The 23,218-nt window shown below is 38.3% G+C and overlaps 1 long non-coding RNA gene across 1 annotated transcript in view; it reads left to right on the plus strand.

The window, feature by feature from the left end:
- Positions 1 to 818: 818 nt before the first annotated feature.
- Positions 819 to 23,218, plus strand: part of LOC147821577 (uncharacterized) — a 451,078-nt gene continuing 428,678 nt past the window's right edge. The window contains exon 1 of the long non-coding RNA XR_015446826.1: positions 819 to 985. This is a non-coding gene — a long non-coding RNA (uncharacterized LOC147821577). The remainder of the gene's footprint in view (positions 986 to 23,218) is intronic.

Consider the following 23,218-nt stretch of genomic DNA (forward strand, 5'->3'; position numbering starts at 1 on the left):
AGCTGGGAAGGAAAGGAAGACTTACAAATATTTCCCCTTGTAAATGAGAGATGAAGTGAAATGTCAAAAGTCTACAGGTCTCTTTTCAGGGGAAGTACTAGGTCAAGAGAGCAGAGATTCCCATCTGATGTAGAGCGACACTGATCCTCTCACCCTTTGCTGGGGCAGGGCCTGGAGTGGTCAGAGCCCTGGCAGGTTGCTCTGGTTGCAAGAAACCTGGTCTATTTTTCCTCAGTGTGCTGATATCTATCATTTTCTATGTGTGTCCTGATGGGAAAATAGCAAAGCACTACACAGAAGTGCCATTTAGTACATGTGTGAGTCTGTATAGATTGTACATATCCCCCCATGAAGTAATACCACTTTATATCAGATTGTTTTGTGAGAGTTTACAAAGTGCTTTCATTCATGTCATAGTCTAATCTTTAAACTAAGCCTGTTATGTAGAAAGAGCAGGGAGTAGTATTATTTAATGCTACCTTTAGAATAGAAAGTTTGGAAAATGAGGAGGGAAAAAGAGAAAAAACATTAAATTTTGTTACCTCTAACAATTGCTCTTCTCATTTTGGTAGTTTTTTAAAAAACAGGAACATCTTTTTGTAACATAATTAAACTCATATGTAATAATCAATTTTCTGTGTAAGTTTGACTAAAGGATGCAGAGATATGCAGTTAAACATTATTTCTGGATATGTCTGTGAGGGTGCTTCCTGAATTAGCATTTGAATTGGTGAACTAAATGCAGCAGATGGCCCTCCTCAATGTGAGTGTGCATCACCCAATCTGTTGAAGACCAGAATAGAACAAAAAAGTGGAAGAAGGTTGAATTCAATCTCCTGCCCTTGGCATTCCTAGTTTTCAGGACTTCAGACACAAGCCAGAATCTACTCCATCAGCTCTCTGGCTTTCTGATCTTCAAACCACACCACTGGCTTTCTTGAGTCTCCAGCATGTAGATGATGGCAGGCAGATCATGGAACTTCTCGTGAGTCAATACTTTATAATAAATCTCGCTCTGTGTGTGTGTCTCTGTCTCTGTCTGCCTCTGTCTCTGTCTTTCTGTCTCTCTCTTCCTCCCTCCCTCCCTCCCCACCTTATGGTTCTGTTTCTTTAGAGAACTGTAATACAGATTTTGATAGTGAAATTGGCTCTGCAGGAATATAATTTTAAGAATGAGTTTTATGAATTGGTTCTAGGGTTTCTGAAATTGGCTCTCAAATCTGATTAGATTGAAAGATGCAAATGATTCTATTTCCAGTAGTAAAGAGAGCACTAATAAGCAATGTATGATCTGGCAATAGAGATACATAAATTATCATTGGATACATCTAATGAATCATTTACTACTTAGTTTAACATGTTTTTAGAAAACTAACAAATATAATAAGGTTGGCTTTTTGCTTTTAATGTCATGGGACAAAGCCCTTACATCCCAGGCAGGTAAGTTCTATTCTTTGAACAGAAAGCCCTTGGCCTGCTACTGGGCCTTAGAAGAGACTACATACTTGATTATGAGTCACCAGGTTATCAGGTAAACTAAGCTGCCTACCAAATCATACACTGAGCATAAACAGCAGCCCTCCATCATCAAATGGAAGTGAAAATTGAGCTGAAAAATATATACCTGAGCAGGTTCTGAAAGCACAAGCAAGTTACATGTTGAATGGGCCCCAAATGCTCATTGTCCCTACTCTTGCTATACTTCCTTTTCTCTCCAAACCTGCATGAATGCCTCACAGTTTCCTATGATTAACTGGCATAGTAAGAGAATTCTTGGGCCTGGTTCTGTACTGTATGTAGGCACAACCTGAACATGGTCAGGTGCAGCACAATAGCCTTGCTCTGGGTCATCCGTAAAGAACAATGGTGATGAGAAATCCTCCCAGTGGGGAGAATTTTGAGCATTGCACCTGGTTTTTCACTTTGTTTGGAAGGAGAAATGGCCAAATGTGCAATTTTATTCTGATTCATGGACTCTAGCAAATGGTTTAGTTGGCTGGACAGGGACTTGGAACATGATTAGAGAGTTGGTAAGGAAATACTTCTTTTAATGTCAAAAAGTGAAGATGTTTATATTCCATTGGAATGCTCAACAAAAGGTGACCTCAGCAGAGGAGGATTTAATAATCAAATGGATAGAATGATCTAGTCTGTGGACACCAGTTAACCTCTTTTTCCAGCCACACCTGCCATTACTCAATAGGCTCATGAACAAAGGGGTCATGGAAGCAGGGATATAAGTTAGGCATGGGTTTAGCAACATGGACTTCCACTCACCAAAGCTGACCTAGCTAGGGTCTTTGCTAAATGCCCAATCTTCCGGCAGCAGAGACCAATACTGAGGCCTCAAAATGGCATCACTCTCTAGGGTAATCAGCCAGCAACCTGTTGGGAGGTTAATTACACTGGACTGCTTCCATAATAGAAGGAGCAGTGTTTCGTTCTTACTAGAATAGCCACTTTTGGATGTATATTTGCCTTCCCTACATGCCATCTTTCTGCCAAAACTACTATCTATGGGCTTTAAGAATGCTTTATCTACTGTCATTATAACCCAATAGCATTGCTTACAATCCAGTAATTCACTCCACAGCAAAAGAAGTACAATAATGGACGCATGATCATGAAATTTTCTGGTCTTTCCATGTTCCTTACCACCCTGAAGCAGCTGGCCCAACAGAATTGTGGAACAGCTTTTTGAAGACTCTGTTACATTTTTAACTAGGTGGCAATACCTTGCAGTTTTGGGGCAAAGTCCCCCAGAAGGGTGTGTATACTCTGAATCAGCATGTACCCTATGGTTCTCTTTCTCTCATAGCCATGATTTGAGGGTGCAGGAATCAAGGGATGGAAATGGGAGTGGTACCACTCACAATTATCCCTAGTGATCTACTAGCAAAATTTTTTCTTTCTATACTGAGACACTTTAGTCTTCTAGGCTAAAGATATTAGTTCCAAAAGGAGGAATGCTTTCACCAGGAGATGCAACAATGATTCCATTGAATTGGAAGTTAGGACTGCTGTCCAGCCACTTTGGACTCTTCATTCCACTGAATCTACAGGTAAGTAAGGGAGTTATGATGCTTTGTTAGGATGATTTATCCTGAATACTAAGGAAAAATTGGACTTCTGCCTCTAATGGAGGAGATCTCTTAGAGTATCTTTTAGTGTTAGCATGTTTTGTGATTGAGGTCAATAGAAAATGACCACAATCTAATCCAGGCAAGACTACTACTGACCCAGGTGCTTTAGGAATGAAGGTTTGGTCATCTATCAAGGAAAAACCCATGACCAGCTGATTAGTAGGTTAGGTATATTAAATGTAGGTTTTTTTCTTTTTAAATTAATTTTATTGGTACATTTTATTGGTACACTTTAGGTATACAATTTGTTTACATTTATCATTGCGTATTTGTACCTGTACGTGATATATCTTGGTTCTTATTTTTTTCTCCATTACCTGTGCCCTTCACCCCTCCACCCTTCCCTATTTACATAGATTTCATTTCCATTTTTTTTCTTTTCTCATAGTTTTTCCTTTCCCTCTTTTCCTTTCCCCTTCCCCTCCCTTCACTCCTTCATCTTTCGACCTTTTTTCCTATTTCAAATTATCAATTATTCATTTTAATCATTTTAACTCTTGTTTACACTATCAGGTTCTCACACTAGTGAAACTATTTGGTATTTACACATGTGTGTCCTATTTATTTCACTTAAGAGAATGGCCTCAATATGCATCCATTTAGCTATAAATGACTCTAGTTTTTCGTTCTTTATGGCTGAGTAGTACTCCATTTTATAAAAAAACCCCATATTTTCTTTATCCAGTTTCCAGTTGATGGGCACTTGCACTGCTTCCAAGCTTTAGCTATTACAAACTGTGCTGCTATGAACATGGGTGCACATATATCACTGTGGTATGATTCTTTTAATTCTTTTGGGAAGATACCCAGCAGGGAAATAGCTGGGTCAAATGGGACCTCTAGACCTAGTTCTTTGAGGTATCTCCATACTGACTTCCACAGTGGTTCCACCAGTCTGCACTCCCACCAGCAATGGAGAGGGGTTCCTTTCTCCACACATCCCCGCCAGCACCTGTTATTGGTTGATTTCTTCATAGCAGACATTCTTTCTATGGTGAGGTGGAATCTTAGTGTTGTTTTCATCTACATCTCTTGAATGACGAGTGATGTTGAACATTTTTTCATATATTTGTTTGCTGCTTTTACTTCTTTGTCTGAGAAATGTCTGTTCATTTCAGATGCCGATTTTTGAATTGGGTCTTTGAATTTGGGGAGTCTGATTTTTTTCAATTCTTTATATAGTCTAGATAGTAGTCTGTTGTCTGAGGTACAGCTGCTAAAAGTTTTTTCCCATATTGTAGGTTGCCTCTTAGCTCTGTTGGTGGTTTCTTTCACAGTGCAGAAGCTTTTTAATAAGATGAGATCCCAGTTACTGATTCTTTCTGCTAGTTCCCGTGCTGCTGAGGTTTTGTTCATGAAGTCTTTTCCTATGGTAATGTCTTCAAGAGTTCTACCTAACTTATCTTCCAGCAAGTTTAGTGTTTCTGTCTTAATATTTAGATCTTTAATCCACTTCTATCTTAGTTTAGTGCATGGTGGTAGGTATGGGTCTAGTTTCAATCTTTGGCTGGTTGAAATCCAGTTTTTCCAACACCATTTATTAAATAGGCTATCTTCCCTCCAATGATGGTGGTTGGCTCCTTTGTCAAAGATGAGGTGGCTGAGAATGTCTGGAGTTGTTTCTGCATCTTCTAATCTATTGCACTGATCCTCAGGTCTGTTCCTTTGCCAGTACCATGCTGATTTTATCACAGTAGCTTTGTAGTATAGTTTCAAGTTGGGGATTGTGATACCCCCAGCCATGTCTCTGTTGCTTAGAATTGCTTTAGCTATTCTAGGTCTCTTTTGGTTCCAAATGAATTTTTGGACTGTTTTCTCTAGTTCTGTGAAGTATATTTTTGGAATTTCAATTGGCATTGCACTGAATCTATATAGTAGTTTTGGAAGTATGGCCATTTTCACTATATTGGTTCTTCCTACCCAGGAGCAAGGAATGTCTTTTCATTTTGTTGTATCCTCTTCCATCTCTTTTTTCAGAGTGCTGTAGTTTTCAGTGTAGAGGTCTTTTGCTTCCTTTGTTAGATTGATTCCTAGATATTTCATTTTTTTGGATGCTATTGTAAAAGGAATTGTTTCCCTAATTTCTCTCTCAGTGAGTCTGTTATTTGTGTACAAGAAGGCTATTGTTTTTTGAGTGTTGACCTTGTATCCATCTACTCTACTGAATCTGTCAATTAAGTCTAGAAGTCTTTTGGCAGAGTTTTTTGGGTCTTCTATGTAAAGTATCTTATCGTCAGCAAATAATGACAGTTCACAAAAGCAATAGTGGAAAACTTCCCAGACAGAGGTAGAGAATTGGACATACAGATAAATGAGACATATAGAACTCCAACTAGCCATGATCAAAAAAAATCTACATCTTGACATATAATAGTCAAGATCCCAGAAACCCAACAGAAAAACAAAATCCTACAAGCAGTTAGAGAAAAGAAACAAATCACCTACAAAGGAAAGCCCATCAGAATCACAGCAGACTTCTCAACACAAACCCTCAAATCAAGGAGAGCCTGGAGTGAAGTATTTCAAGCCCTAAAGGAAAATAACTTCCAACCTAGACTGTTGTATCCTGCAAAATTATCTTTCAAAATCGATGGGGAAATTAGATACTTCCACAACAAAGAACACCTGAGAAATTTCATGAACACCAAACCAGCACTACAAGCAATTCTAAACAATATCCTAGAAAAAAAGCAATGAAGGTCACAGCTCCATGAGGTCCAACAGAGGGAAACCACCAGGCAAGGTAAGACACTAAAGGGAAAGGGGGAAAAATAAGAAATAAAAGAGCCAACAAAAGTAAAACATCATGAAAAGATAAATCAATATCTATCAATTAAATGTAGTTTTGACATATAAAATTTTCATCTTATAATAAATAGGTGTATGTGGATGTAACCCAAGTGTAAGTCAAGAAACATCTGTTCATCAAGCAAAAACGACATATTTAAAATTAGAAACAGACAATTCAACAGTAACATTTGGAAACATTAATACTTCACTTTTAATAATAGATAAAAGGCATAAAATCAGCAAAGTTATAGAAGACTTGAATAGCACCATTAACAAATTGGCCTGAGTGACATCCATAGAATAATCTACCCTCTAAGAGCATAATACTCTTTTCATGCTTAATTTGCGCTGCCTCAGTCCTCAGGGCTTTGCATCTCACTAAAGTCAAGACTTTTATCCAGTTGACTTTCCACAACTTGTGGCTGCATGTGGGGAGCTTTTTATTTGTTAACAACATTTTTACAGAGCATATGGAGATAGTTTTGTTTTGTTCTGTTTCTGTATAACTTTATTATTTTAGAGCAGCTTACAGCCCAAGAATTGGCACTCATCAGAGTTACAGAGAGTGACTGGGACTGACAGACTATTCTCATATATCCAGCTAAAGTTGAGAAGTAGGGAAGTTTTCTTCAAACTCGTTGGAAGCCAGTTAGGGTTGATATTTTGATGTAGAGTTAGGCAGAGGTATGAAGTACCCCTTTTATTTCTGATCTTGAAAACAATATTAATGACAATTTTGAACATGTATGAAAGTAAAGGGACTGGTACCAGAACCTCCATATACCTCCTACCTTCCTCCAACAATCATCACCTCATGGTATACCTGCCTACCTACTCTTCACCACTTCACCACCAAATTATTCTCAAGAAAAATTCTAGACATCATGTTATGGAATACCTTTGTAAATTCATGTAGTCAGGCAGTGGTAAATGTTGGTAGTATATTGAGTTATGAAGTATGAAGTCCACATCTTGCCTCTCGTTATTAAGGGCCACTGAACAAATCTCTCCTTTTTTCTTGGCTTCAGTTTCTTCATGTTTAAAATAAGGAGGTTTGACTTTATTGTGGTTATTCAGTATGAGTGCATTGCACATTAGAATCATTTGAAGATCTTTTAAAAATTATAGAATCTTTTGGGAATAAGCCCTTTTGTTGAGTATGTAAAAAAGTAAAAACAAACAAACAAAACCCTCAGGTGATTCTCATGTGAAACTAGGGATGAGAATTAATGACCTAGAATGATTTCTGTAATGGTTAATTCTATTTGTCAACTTGGCTGGAGTATATAGCACCTTGATATTTAATCTAACATTAACCTAAGAGTAGCTATGAAAGTGTTTGGCAGATGTGGTTAACATCTTACAATCAATTAACTTTAAGTAAAAGAGATTATTCTCAGTAGCATCAGTGGGATTCACCCAATCAGTTGGAGGAAGAGCAGAAACGTAAGTTTTGAGAAAAAGAAATTCTGCCTCAATACTGCAGCATTCATACCTGCTCAAGTTCCCATCTTCCAAGTCTAATCTACAGATTTTGGACCTACTGCCCTAAATCATGTTAGCCAGTGAGCTAATTCTTTAAAGTAAATGAATCCCCTCCCCATTTATTTGGAAAATCACGACTGATATAATCATCCTCTGTATTCCTGAGATTTTCTGGTTTTCATTATGTATCTCTGCTTCTTTCAAAACTAGCCTTGCTGTTCTGAAAGCTACCTTTGTCAATTTAAAGATTTATTGAAGCATTACTATTTATTGAGCAGTTACTATGCTCTAAGCAACATCTTCAGAGTCTTTCCACTTACCTCCCTTGGTTGTAGTAACCTCTGTTAAAATTCCTAATAGGGTACTTGCAAAATAGTAAATTATATATATTCTTTTCCTGTATATTTTTGTTATATCTGTATTAGTATCTTGGGTCATGGAGCATATGTAATTTAGAGATAATTTTTTGCACAAATAGTTCTTTTTTTATTGCTGTAGGCTGATTTCTTTTAGTCCAGATGTGTTTTTCCTAGGCCTTGGAGACAGGATTATTTGTAGTGCACAGTGTTCAATAGAAAGTACGTAAGTATAATGATAGCATGGAGTAAAAATTTATTTTCTTAAATTCAAATTGCACTTTTTCCTCTGAAATTTCAAGTATTCACATAGTTGTTATCAAAGTTGAAAAAGTGAACCCAAGAAGTGAGCATTAGTGGGAGGAGGTCTAGATCAGCAGAGATGGGCACCACTTGTTAGACACAGAGCTTCAGGCTCCACCCTAGACCTACTGAATTGGAATATGCATTTTTAAATGATCCCTGGGTGACTTATACGCATATTAGTGTTGAGATAAGCTGATCTATCATGCTCCTTTGACATTATTTTAGCTGTTTTATTTATGGTCAACTACTTACTTGGGACATGAGTATTGGCTTATGCCTCTAACTATATCCTGGGTTAGGAACTCAGGGAACGGTAGGATAAGGGTGAGTATAGAGTCATAAAATAGACAACAAAAAATACCCTTAAAACAACTGGTACTAACTTTTTGAAAACAGTTTTATTTTTCTTTAATTGGTATTTCAATTCATTCCAACCTGTGTTTTAAAAATAGAACAATTCCTCTTTCTTTTCACTCTTTCTTTCATCTACCATGTCCCCTTGCCCTTACTCTGAAGTATGGCCTTGTGAAACATTCAGACCCACTGTTAGAGCAAACATGTTTGGATGGGGCCAGTGACTAAACCACTAAAATTCTCCAAATCTGGTGCAAAGCAAAAATATTCCCAGGAAGTTCATCCCTTCCTATACCATTCCCACTACCCAAGAAATGTTATGTTTCATTGCTTCTAATAGGCAGCCTAGGTTAGCAGTTGAAGCCTCACATCTGGAGCAGAATGATTCTGTTAACTCATTAATCTTAGTCTAGGCATTCCACTTGCTAGTGAGTCAGCATATATTATGTAGCCCTCATATGTGGAGTGAGCACATAAACAAGTTGTGTTTTATAACTTTTTTGGCAACTTTCCAGGTTTGTTGTGATATCATATAAAGGGGGTGGGATTTTTCAGTGTTCTTCCCCATGCTTCCAAAATAGTAAAGGCAAGTCAGAATTCTCATGGCTCTGTCTTTTCTTTGGGCTGCCTGGAATCTCTAGTGAACCTTCCTGGCCTGGACTGGTGGCAGGACATAGTTTTTTTGTGTTGGCCAATAACACAATATCACAGACAAAGTTATAAAGAAAAGAGATTTATTTTGGCTCGTGGTTCTCGTTTAAAGTTAAGGTGATATATCTGGTGATGGCCTTCTTGCTGGTGGAGCCCTGATGTATCAGAAGCATATGGTGAGAGAAAGGAAGTGTACATTCTCAAGATAACACATTAATCTATTAATATCATGCTGCTCTGATAGCCACTGAAAGTACTGCTAAGACAACTCCTGTGTTCATTAAGACCTTTACGAAACTCTGTGTCTGAGTTACTTTCTTATCACTGAGACAGAGTACCTGACATTAACAACTTAAGGAAGAAAGGTTTATTTTGGTTCACAGTTTATACAGATTTCAGTCTGTTGTCAGTTTGGTGGGGAGATATGTCTTTCCAGGCCATGCTCCCCATGTCTCACCTCCTCTAACCAGGCTTCATCTCCAAAATCATTTTAGCTATAAACTCATCAGTAAGCTAATCCACTGATGACTATCATGTCTCCACCATCCAATCAACTCAAATAAGCTCCACCTGTGACAGCATGAGGCTTTGGGGAGACATCTATATATAAACCATAACATTCCACTCCAGGTCCCCAAAAGACTCATGTACATCCCTTTATGCAAAATGCTTTTAGTCCATCTCTAAGAGTTGCCAAAATCCTAACAGTTTCAGCCCTGCTGAAAAAATGCAAGTCTATAATCTCCTCTGATATTTAAGGCAAACTCTTAGCTTGAGCCCCTGTAAAAACCAAAAGAAAGTTAAACACTGCTGATGTACAAAGGCACAGGGTAAACATGCTCACTATAAAAGGGAGCTATAGGGGGACAGAGAGTAATGGGACCAAAGCAAGACAGAAACTCAGCCGGGCAAACATTAAATACCATAGTTCCATGTCCAACACCCTAGGCAAATAGCGGTGGGATGGGAACTCCAAAGAGCTTGGGTGGCTCTGCTGCTATGGCAATGCCAGCAGTTGCTGCAGCCATGACCTTCCTCTTGGGCTGGCTTAGCTCACTTTGTGGCTTTCCTCAGTTGTTACATGTTCCTGGCTTTTCCAACATCCTGGGATCTGCACTGCACTTTTGGCTTCTCTCTCACAGCTTCAAACACTGTCCTCTCAGGAACACACTGCCTGGCCACCCAGGCTTTCTTCTGAAATCTGAGTGGAAGCCTTCTTGACCATCCCACAACTCTTTCATTCTTCATGTGCATAAAGCCAGCACCATGTGGCTGACACCAGCTGGAGCAATAGCCAGGTTTTCTTCTGTCATTCGTGGCTCTAGGGTCTCTGAATGCTTGGATGGCTGAGAGCAGTGAACCAAATCCAGAGGAACAAATTCTGTAAGTGAAGGCAAAGTCTTTCAGTCTTGTGACTTTCAGCCTGCAGAGGGTGGGGCCTTAAATTCCCTCAAGACATTTTTCCTATTATCCTGTTTTAAAGTACTTGTCATCTTTTTAATGATTATCTTTCCACCAGCCAATCTGTCTTTTGCTGTGTCTTTGCAGGCCCCAACTTTGTAGGAACTTCCCTTCTGGTGAAACTCAAAACTTTTAAAATCATTTAGCTGTGCCTTTTACTCTTGATTCTCAAGGTGTAGCTGGCTAAAAGCCCACAACAGTAGCCATGCCACGGCCTCAACATTAGACTGAAATTTCTTCTGCAAGATTAATTAGTGTATTGCCCTTAATCTCAGTTTCCTACAACGTCTCTGCATATGAAAAAAATGCAGACAAATTTAATGCCAGTGTACAACAAAGAAGGCCTGGAGTCCAATTGCCAATGTAGTCCTTCTTCCCAACCAAAACTTCTTGGGCCTGGTCTTTTCTGGCTGCATTGTAGTCAACATTCTGGTCTTCTGTGCTCTGACCAGAATCTTTCATTAAACATTAAGCCAAAATAAACCACTCTTTCCTTAAATTGTGGGTGTTGCATATTGTGTTTCAGTGGTGAGAAAGTAACTAACATTTTGGTACCAGGAGAGGGGTTGTTGCTATGACACTACCTGACCATAAAGTTCAGAGCCTTTGGAAATGGCTTGTGGGAGAAGTTTGAAAGGTTCAAAGATGACAACTAGAGAAGCAACTCCAGAATGCTGTGTCCCCCTCAAAGCCTCATGTGCCCATAGGTGGGGCTTTTAAGGAGTGACTAGATCATGAGTGTGTGACACTTATCAGTGGATTAGTGTACTGATGAGTTTATAGCTAAATGTGATTTGGGAGGTGAACCCTGGTTGGAGGAGGTAGGTACCTGGGGAATTGAGGTGGATTGGAAGAGTATATCTCCCTCCTTCCTCACTGATCAGTCTTTGTTTACTTCCTGCCATGCCATGAGCTGTTTCTGCTCTTCCATGCCTCTCTAACATGCCACTCTTCCTTGGAGCTAGGCAATTATGGACTGAAACCTCTACAAACTGTGAGCCAAAATAAACCTCTTCTTCCTTAAATTGTGAGCATTAGGAATTGTGTCTCAGTGATAAAAAAGTAACTAAGACACTCCTTTTCCTCATTTCCAAAAGGGAAGTGGTAGAATCTTTGAGATATGGGGTTTTACCACATAGCCACTATCACAAAAGAACTTCTCCATGATATATCATAGTTAAAATCCTGAAAGTCTAATGCAGGAACAGAATCTTAAAAGTAGTTAGAGCAAAACAACAAATCCCTTATAAAGGAAAACCCATTATAATTAAAGTAGACTTCTCAACACAACCTTTAAAGGGTTGGAGAGCTTGGAGTAAAGTGTTTCAAGACCTAAAAGAAAACAATTTCCAACACAGGCTGACATATCCTGAAAAAATATCCTTCAAATTGATGGAGAAATAAGATACTTTCATGATAAAGAGCACCTAAAACTATTCATGACCACCAAATCAACACTCCAAAAAATTCTCAAGGATACCCTGGAAAGAGACAATGAAGTTTACTCTAATAGAATGAATCCACCAGTGTCTTAGTCACTTTTCTCATTGCCGAGATAAAATACTCAACACTCACCAGTTAAGGAAGGAAAGGTTTATTTTGGCTCACAGTTGGTAAAGGTTTCAGTCCCTAATCAGCTGGCTCCAAGGCAGGGTAGCATGGCAGACAGGCATCACAGAGGAGAAAGATTTCATGGCAGGCAGTAGGTAGCAAAACAACAAAGTTGCAAAGAAGCAACAAGCACAAGCCTCTTTCTGTCCCTTATATCTTATCCAAGCTACCCTCCCTTAGGGCAGGTAGCACTCACACCCTTAATTCTAGTGCCCTTAATCCTACCATTGCATGATGAATCAATCCCAGTGTCACACACTTTAGGTCCAGCCGTCTCTGAAAAACCCCACCTATGACTGACTGTATGAGGTTTTGGGGGGACATCTAGATACAAACCATAACAACCAGGTAGGGTGAGCAGTTAAGTAGAAGAAAAAGATAGGAAATCTACAACAGAAAAATAAGTCAATGTCAGGAATAAGTCAGTATTTCTCAGAAATAATTCTCAATACGAATGTTCTCAATTTCCCAATAAAAGGACACAAATTGGCACAGTGAATCAAGAAATAGTATCCAATAGTATGCTATATACAAAAACCACATTTGTTTCTTTTCCTTCTTGTAGGAGGTGTTGACCCCAACAAAATTCACCAATAAAGTTAATTTAAAAAAACACACATTTAACCCCCAAAAGAAACTCATAGGCCAGTGATGGAGAATCTTTTAGAGCTTTCAATGATACAAACAGCCCGTTGTCACGTGTGCCACAGATTCACCACCACAGTCATAAACTAAAAATGAGAGTCTATGTGGGGGTAGAATAGCCCAATGCCTATAAACTGAGGGTAGAAGGCATAAGTAGGCAGCTAGTGAAAATGTATTATGCAAAAACATGTTCAAGGGCCCCATCAGGGTTATCTCATGAATACAAACTGAAAAGCTGGCTCTTCCTGGTCTTGAGCCTATGGGCCTTTGGACTGGAAACATCATCACCTCTCCTGGGTCTCCTGCAGATCTTGGGACTTGTTATTCTCTATAATTGGACTAATCAATTTCTTACAGTACATCTATATTATATGTTATTATAAATCTCCCATTGGTTCTATTTCTCTAGAGAACCCCAATACACCAGTCAGGTAAGATTTCTTTTGTTTCTTGCCTATTGTTCTCCGCCAAACTCTAACCTGTATAAGCCATTTCATTATGGAGAAATAGAGAAGAAACTGCTCTCCCTTCAGTGACTACCAAGAAATACCTTGACTACCAGACAAGAGTTCGGTATAAGAAGACAAAAACCTTCTGTTCTGATTCCAGTTGTGTTAAATATTACCAGATAAATAGTAAAGAGTCAACTTTTCTGGAAGTTGTGTTTCCCATTCAGTGAAACAGGGCTTAACAAGGCCTGTCTTGCCTTAATTATGGGTTGTTAAAATTATAAAAAGACTAGATACCTGCAAAAAAATTTTAAATGCAGGTGCTAAGGTTATATACATATAAAGCATTTCTATGGTATGGTTTCAGAGGAACAAAAGGGCTCTTGGCCTTCCACAAACTTCCCCACTTGGCTAATAACAAAACTTGAATTATTATTTTTTGAATAGGGAGAAAATTAATATTTTAAAAAACATGATGAGCTGGGCATTTTTTAAAAAAATTCTTTTATTGGTACATTTTAGGTATACAATACATTTACATTTATCATTGGGTGTTTGTATCTGTACATGATGTATCTTGGTTCTTATTTTTTCCCCATTACCTGTGTGCCCTTCACCTCCTCCACCCTTCCCTATTTACCTAGATTTCATTTCCATTTTTTTCTTTTCTCATAATTTTTCCTTTTCCCTTCTTTCCTTTCCCCTTCCCCTCCCTTCACTCCTTCGTCTTTGGACCATTTTTCCTATTTCAAGTTATCAATTATTCATTTTAATCCTTATTTACACTTTCAGTTTCTCACACTAGAGAAACTATTTGGTATTTACACATGTGTGTCCTATTTATTTCACCTAAGAGGATGGCCTCAATATGCATCCATTTACCTATAAATGTCTCTAGTTTCTCACTCTTTATGGCTCAGTAGTACTCCATTTTATAAAAAATAACCCCACATCTGCTTTATCCAGTTTCCAGTTGATGGGCACTTGGGCTGTTTCCAAGCTTTAGCTATTACAAACTGTGCTGCTATAAACATGGGTGAACATATATCACTGTGGTGTGATTCTTTTAATTCTTTTGGGAAGATACCCAGCAGGGGAATGAAGGGTCAAATGGGACCTCTAGCCTTAGTTCTTTGAGGTATCTCCATACTGATTTCCACAGTGGTTGCACCAATCTGCACTCCCACCAGCAATGGAGAAGGATTCCTTTCTCCCCACATCCCCGCCAGCATTTGTTATTGGTTGATTTCTTCATAGCAGACCTTCTTTCTGGGGTGAGGTAGAATCTCAGTGTTGTTTTCATCTGCATTTCTCAAATGACGAGTGATGTTGAACATTTTTTCATATATTTGTTTGCTGCTTTTACTTCTTTGTCTGAGAAATGTCTTTTCATTTCATATGCCTATTTTTGAATTGGGTCTTTGAATTTGGGGGGTCTGACTTTTTTCAATTCTTTATATATTCTGGATAGCAGACTTTTGTCTGAGTTGACCTTTGCTGAAAAGTTTTTCCCACATGGTAGGTTGTCTCTTAGCTCTGATGAGCTGGGCATTTTAACAGGACTAAGTTTTTCCTCACAAAATTTCTGTTTCCATATGTGTCATTATCTCGAGTTTGCAGATGAATACCCTGAAGCTCATGGTGATAACTTTTCCCAAGATCCCACACTGAGCAAGTGTTGGAGGCAAGGCTGTAATTCATGTCTGTCTGATTCTTAAATTCATCCCCTTAATTATCAAACCATTCTTCTTCCTAAAGTTGGTACATGCTAAATTATAATTTTCTTTGAGAGGAATACCCAAATGGAAGTCATTTAGTGCCAGCCAGCTGAATGTGAATGAGTATGTCAATTCCTTTTCTCAGAATATTTCATCTGGGGCAAAAAGGTGGAAGGAGAGCACTCTGGATATCACTCAAGAGTCGGATGTATTAAAAAAATAGCAGGTGTAGTGGAAAGAGCAAGTTCATTGGCAATCAGTTAAATTAGATTTAAATACCCCTTCTATTACACAGCTTTGTGACTTTGGGAAAGTTATTCAGTTTATTTAAATTAAATGAGAATGAGTTGAAGAATTTTTAAGGACGGAGGTGATATTTGTGAAGTTGATATATGATGTCTTATTTTGTCCAACCCTCTGTGTCCTTTGAGGGAATGACCTTTCCTCCATTTCATGCAATCTCGGTGGGGGTGGGGTTATTAACCATGATGCCCCACCCCTGTCTTTAGTGATAATCATATAATTGTATAATTTAGGGTGAGCCTTTTATAGTGTCTGCCTCTGGCAACAGTTGTTTGTCCTGTGGTGGAGCCCAGATCTAAGTAGGCGCTTCTCTGCATTGACTTTTGAGTTTGGAGACAATATAAACTTTTTTTTGTTTGTGCTGTTAAGCTGGCAGCATATAAACCTGAAACTATGGATGGTTATCCTCCCTTGCAGATAGAATCTGTTAACAGAATGAACCCAATACAGAGAAGAATTGAGAAGTGCACTCTTGAGTCTACCTGTATCTGACATAGATTACCTTTTGAACTTTGCAGTTTATGAGTCCCTTTTTTGTTTCAACAGTTTGAATTGGATTTCTCTCAAATACTTCTGAAAGAATCTTGCCTTATATATTGTTATAGCACATATAAAATGCATATAGCATGAATAGTGCTGAATAAATGATAATCCATGTGATGGAGAAAATAGTTTGAAAACATATAAATGTACTTTTAGCATTTGCATTTTGAGGTACATGATTTTTTTCTAAGACATCCATTTACTGCTAAGAAATAAGATTGAGAATAAAATGAAAGTAAATATTAACTTTTAGCTTTTGACATTCAAAATAGAATTCTATAGCAGGAAAATAGCTTGAAAGTAGATATTATTGAGAGAGAAATTTTAAAAATTCTGTAATTTTCCTCTTTTAGCATATCAGGATCCTGGCTTAGTGAGATAGAAAGTGGGTAAAACTCCTTTCTGTGAGGTCTGCATTATGAGAAAAATCCAGAGGGGCAGTAGACACCATACATGTGTCTCAATTTCTTCTCTTCACTGTGCTGTAGGTTCTAGCCCAGTGATGGCAAACCTTTTAGAGCTTTTAATGATAACTAACAGCCTGCTGTGGCATGCACCCCATAGGTTCACCACCACTGTTCTAGCCCAATATGGAACGCTTCAGTATACTTAAGTGGATAGGAAATGTAGCAAGACAAAGAAATCTACTTCCTTGGTTCCTTATGGTGTAGACACTAGATTTAGATTTCCTACATTGCAATGGGGTCTTTTATACTAGAGGGAAAGCTTGAAACATACTATATGAGTCAGAGAACTTGAAGAAGGACATAGAATATACATGGAAGTATCTCATCCCAGAAGGAGCTACTGTGATTTGGGCCACAACTCAGCTTGACTTTCGATGAATTGATAGAAGGTACTAGAAGAAGCAAAAAGTAAAACCACAGACAGTCTGGCATAAATAAATTTGAAATTCTATTTTTAAAGGAACTCTAGTGCCACAGCCCGCGTTGCTGAAAGGGTCCACGAAGTGAGAAATGACGGTGGGAGATTAAGAAAAGGTAAAGAAAGAAAGTTACAAAAGAACAAAGAGAAACAAAGGTGGGGCCAGGTTGGGCTCTAAAAGACCCCAGGCAAACGCAGCCTGTTTATATATAGTGCTAGAGATAAGGGAAGTGCAGGGGGAGGTAAAAGGGACTGGTCTGTAACTGGAGTCGGGAGAGTAGCTAAGGTCTGCAGGACATCATGCTTGATGGTTTTTTGACGAATGGGCAGGGAGGAAGACAGTCCTCTTCTCAGCCAGGCCTTGCTCCATCTCGCCCTCTTGTCACCTGTTCTCCTCCTGAGGGGCCCTGCCTCTTCCGCGGGAGGGAGAGATGCCTGCCCATAGTGATCCTCAGCGCAGCACTCCCAGCCCTCCAGAGTGCATACAATTAAATTCAAGAATAGTCCAAGTCAATTAAGTAACATCTCAAGTTGTCTACAAGTGTTTCTTCTGCAACTCTCTTGGGCATCTTCAATTTACAGGATCTGAAATATGGACTTAATTGGAGGTTTATGTGGTTTTAAAGGTCCTTTTCCTCCAGGGTCCCGTGGTCCTGTTATGTAGAGTTTGTAAGAAGAGAAACAGATGCTGTATTTGCAAGGTCCTGACTTTTGCTCAGAGATGGGTGCTTCTTAATTTAGTAGGCCCAGAGAGCCAGAGCCTTCACAGCAATACTATTGAGGGTCCTGGCTTTTAATGGAAGCAAGCCACTATCAAGATCCTGCCTCCCAGACTTTATGAGTTCTCTGAGTCCTATGGGAGGAGGTGACCCTGCAAAGGGATCTTGTGTTCAGAAGTTTCATCTTGCCCTAGTTGGTTCTCATTCCATTTTTAAATAGCTTTAATTATTTGAAAGTCATTCATCTTCCAGAGTTGAAATCTTTTCCTTTTAAACACTGCAGCATGCCAATTATTCCATGTTTTGTTCTAGGAACTACTCAGACCAAGTAGTTTATTACAAATAGTAACCCTCCCACATTATGGGAATTAACATAAGCTAGACACAGAAAGGAAACCGCTATATGATTCCACTTATATGTAGCATTTAAAAAAGCCAAATTCATGGTAATAGAGAGTAGAGTGGTGATTACCAAGGGAAGAAGGTGAGAGAGAATGGGATATATTGTTAGAGGGTACAAACTCACAGTTATAAAATGAATATGTTCTGGAGAGCTGATATACATTATGGTGACGATAGTTAAAACTGTATTGTGTACTTGAAATTTACTGAGTGATCCCAAATGTTCTTACCACACACACACAAACTATCTGAGGTGATGGACGTGTTAATTAGCTTGATTGGGGTAATTATTTCACAATGTATGTGTATATCAAAACATCATGTTGTACATCTTAAATATACACAGGTTTTATTTTTCAATAATACCTCAGCAAACCTGGATAAAACAAAGAAACAAACAAAAATAATTCTCCTAAGGTTTTAAGATATTTTTAATGATTTCCCACTAAATTTGCTGGCTGAACGACTTTATGTTCCTTAACTAGTCCTCAATGGCTAAGATTACAAGCCCCCTAATCATGTCGGTCTCCCCATTCTGGACACACTACAATTTCCAAGGTTCCTTGTTACATATGGTGTCCATAGCTGAATACAGGTACTCAGGTGTGGTCTGTTTGGCATGATGAGATTATCATCCCCTGATCTCTAAACTAGTCTTCTGTTAAGGTTATTTATGAAGCCAGAACAAGCAAATTCAACCTAAGTTATTACTAACTGGCAATGACTCTTTAATCAACTTCAGGGCCCTGGAAGCTTAGAAGGTGAGGGGTGAGGAATGCACTTCATTCCTTGTTAGGTTATATATGCCACTGCACTTCGGGTTTTGATAATAGTTATATTTTCTCATTTTATGGTCCATATGGATTTGCATATAAAATCAGAAATTGGATTTTCCATTTGTTCAACACTTGCTCCTGATTTTCTGGGGCAGATTTAATGAAACTCAATCAGAAAGTGTATTCAAATCTAATTAACCTTCTTGCTCTGGGATTCTTATTCTTATATAGATTCTCCACAGGTGCACGAAGGTCTCTCATTTTTACTTTAGGTTCTGTCTAAGAACTGAGTTGTAGTTATATTTTCCCTTTACCTATTCCACTAGTCCTGCTGCTTTGCAAACTGAGAAGGACCAAAGGTATTAGACAAAGCAAGTGTTGTGATTTATGACACTTATGACTTTGGGAAAAAGTACTGAAGTACAAACAAATCAGTAATCAGAGAACTGTGAGATGTTAGATGATGCCACCAAATATTCAATTCCAGTTGATTATTATGCTTAAACTCCTAGCTCTGGATTGAGATGCTTACACTATGGTTTATTTAGTCAGCATTATTTCATGATTACAATTTTCTTTTTTTGTCTGGGATGTTGTAGTCAGACTCCCTGAAAATGCCAGGCATTAAGTATGTCATAATGGTAATTAAGCCCCTTGACTGAGGGCTTATCTGATTCATTATGAAAGACTTCAGCATATTGGGTTTACAGTTCATTTAAGGCGTGCTGTAGATATCAAGCATATATCAGATATATTAGTGTAAACCAGGGCAGGTTAGTCATTTGCTTTGTAATGGGGTTCTCAATTAACATCCTATTATGAAAAATAGGACATTGTTTACTGGGCACGGAATATACCTGGCTAATCATACTAAGAAATTTGCCATTTGTATATCACAATAATACTATTCCTATGAGACTTCTCTGGGACTCAGTTTCCATTTCTTCTAAAGTGAGCAGGGGGCACCAAGGCCCCTGAAGCTCTGAACCTTTTTGTACAGAAATGTATCACATGACAATGATTTCATCAACAACAGACCACACATATGATGTTGGTCCCAGAAGATTATAATGGACCCATCATAGTATGACGACACAACATATTACTCTTGTATTTATGGCAATGCTGGTGAAAAAATCCTATTGCACTGGCAGTAATATGAGTGTACAGTACATAATACTTATTGTGAAAATAATGGCTATTATTTGCTTGTGTATTTACTATACTATAATTTTTATCATTATTAGAATGTACTCCTACTTATGAAAAGGTTTACTATGAAACAGATTGCCATGTTATACTGGGAGCAGCCTAAATCTTGTTTACTAAATCTCTTGATTGCATCAAGGGGCAGATTGAGTGATTGACTCATATCATCTAGGTTGGTGTAAGCACACTCTAAGATGTTCCCACAATGATTAAATCACCTAACACCAACTTTTAAAAACTATATCCCTGTCATTAAGTGACTTGTGATTGTATTTTATTAGTCATCTTAGGAAATAACCCATTTTAAGACCTGTGGTTTGAATTAGAACTTTCAAGATCCATTTGTGTTGTGACCTGCACCTCCTACCAAAACCATGGCTCCACAAAACTGTTTGACTATTAGAGTTATGTTTCTGAAAGTCTTGCAAGCAAGGCACTGACTTGTCTGTTGTTCTTGAGTATGTTTTCTAGGATATTTGTATGGAGGAAAGCCATGCAATACAAAGATGGTATCGCCCTATGTAGCAAAAGGCAAGCATGCTTATTGCTCATTATAGAAGATTCTATATGCTTGAGTTCCCTAAGTTCAGAATTCCTGTCCTATAGTTTAAGCCACTTCATATGCAGGTGTCATTTTGCCTGCTTCACATTGCCTCATGGGAATTGGAACCCCAGAACCAATGCAGAAATGCTTATACTCTGGTTACTGCTCTTGCCATGAGTAATGAATACATTGTCTTTCCTCTCTCATCAAAGAGGCTCATATTTTCAAACAGTATCCACAAAACTTTGCTAACTTGCCAGTTTGCAAAAAGAGTAAAATTTCAGATCAGTAACAGTTTTTTTTTTTTTTTTTACAATAACTCTAGCTATGTTTACTTTCCTCTTCTTAACACCATAGCACCTAGCCTCTGAACAGTCCAACTCAAAATACATTCTGTCTCTTATCTAATTTTATCTTCTAAGCACATTGGAAGCTTTGAGATCAGGCACCATACCAATATTTTTTCTGTTTTCCTGGTAGCAGCTGGCACAAGGATAAGTATGTACAAAGGGTGATCAAAATATATAGTGAATGTTTAAATTTAAAAAAATTATTACCGTAAAAGTTACACTACTTAATCCCCTCAAAATACTTCTCAATTTGAACACATTTCTTTTTGTTCTCAGTTTCTGAAGCAGTTCGGGAAGTCCTCTTTCATGCTTCATTACAAGATGTGATAAAAATATAGTGAACACTGCTGCTGAGTGCCATTCAATGGAAAGATAGATTTGTAAAAACATTATGATATGCTCTCATCCACCTTATTCACAGAATCTGGCACCATGCAACCTCTGGCTCTTCCCTAAAGTCAAAATGACCATAACCGGTAAACATTTTCAATCAATTCAGGACATAAAGGCAGCCACAATACTGCAACTAAAAATATGAAATAGGACGTCCAGAACAGCTTCAGAAAGTGGCAAGAATGTTGGGATAAAGGCGTTCGAAGCAAGGAGGAGTATTTTCAGGGGGATTCATGGCAATGTGCTTTTCAGTATAATTTTCAAAAATTTAGACATTCACTGTGTGTTTTGATGGCACCTTATAGGGGCTCAATATATATTTTTTGACTGACTTAGGTATATGCATGCCAGTTGAGCTAAAATACTCCATAATTGTTGCCATTGAATTTCTTGCCTAGGATGTCACATGATGAATGAAAACTATAGATTTGCTCCATGAGAAATGGAAAAGATCTAATGAGAGAGGAAAAAGTCGTTTGTTTTTCAGGCATCTAGGAAGCAAGGAATAGGCATTCCTTAATCAGTGGGACATCATTGACTAAAGAGCCAATTGCAAAATGCCTTTGAGCACCACGTTTGCCAAGATACTGGGAAAATTTGTCATTCTGGGCTACTAATAATTATGTTTTGTCTGCTGAAGAACTGGAATATAGACTGTGTAGTTTTGTAGAATTGAATAGCCTTGAAAGGTCATCAACACCAGCCTAATACCTTCAACATCAATGAGAGCTCATTTGTCATTTGATATCAGTCCCAGAAAACAATTCAACTGCCTAAAAATGTGTTCCACAAAGTGATACAGTTGCTGCTTATAGTCTTGTAAGTATTCTATTATCAATGAATGGCCCACTTTACCATAAACAAAAATGTCTATATATGCATTTTTATTTGGCTTGTCATTGTTTCCAATAGCCCACATTATTTGTTTACTGAAATAATTCATGATTCTTTGAAGGAATATGGAGAAACAACAGGGGTTCTGCCATTGTGCTAAAATATCACAACTTAGAACTCTTCCTTGTGGGTACAGCCCTGAGGATGCATGAGTTCCCTGGCCCCACAAAAATTTTTGTATTTTTTTCCTAGCTATCAGGACTGTAACACACTCTTAATTTGGTCTTCCTGAGTTCAACTGATATTACTTCACAGATGTGACATGGCTATCATTTTCTAACTTTAGATTTGCAAATGCGGCATTTTCTAATTTTATTTTTGTGAATTCAGGCAGTTCCTTTTCATTTAGAAAAGTGTCCTATTTGAATTTGTGTATGCTGCCACCAAGTGGTTGCCAGTTCTTTGACTCAAATGGTCTCAAACTATAGACTGTATTGTTTTTGCTGTTAGTGGCCTATGTGTGTCAGGATTGCGGTAGTGTGATGCCTGTGAATAGGTGAAAGTAATAGCTTCCAGAGGAAGTTGAGGGGAACGTCAGTCTTCATGAAGAAGCAGGAAGACATTGAAAAACAAAAATGGGCTGTAACTTGAGGAAGGGAGAAGAAGGGCAGTCTGATATCCAATGAGATCAGGTTGTAGGGTGAAAGGAAAAGGGGGATAATAGGAAACAAAAAACCCCATAATCCACAGTTAAGAGAACTGGATCACTAAAATTATTTTTTTGCCTTTTGTTTTGGCAATTTTATGGTTCCTGTACTTGTTGGGGACTTTGGATAGCATTATCTTGAGCAGGATTATATCTTGTACATCTCTGTATTCCACACAATGTCTAGTATAGTTCTCTGTACCTACTTGGTCCCTACTAAAGGGCTATTGAATTAATGAATGTCTCATACCCACAGGACTTGAGAAAATATGTGATGGAAATGGGGGTGCTGGCTGCTGGCCTGAGTTCCCAATGAGCAAATTGGGATGCTGGGATGCTATCCTGCCCTTGTCATGGTGAGGCCCTGTATGACTTTAGCTGACTCTTATGGTCAACCTCCCAAACTAGAACCTACTATAAAACTTCTTAGCAAGGTACTTAGATGTCTCCTCTCCTTCCTCCATTCTCTTCCCCTCCTTCTTCCTCCTTTTTCATTAAATCTCAGATCCAAGATTCTTGATGTCATTCATATCTTCGAACCACTCTGGGTTGTTTGAAAGAGGTGACATATGCAATATTTTGATT

The sequence above is a fragment of the Heterocephalus glaber genome, unplaced genomic scaffold (genome assembly GCF_053883595.1).
Source record: "Heterocephalus glaber isolate CG9 unplaced genomic scaffold, H.glaber_assembly_v1.0 deba00001729, whole genome shotgun sequence".
Classification (NCBI taxonomy): domain Eukaryota; kingdom Metazoa; phylum Chordata; class Mammalia; order Rodentia; family Bathyergidae; genus Heterocephalus; species Heterocephalus glaber.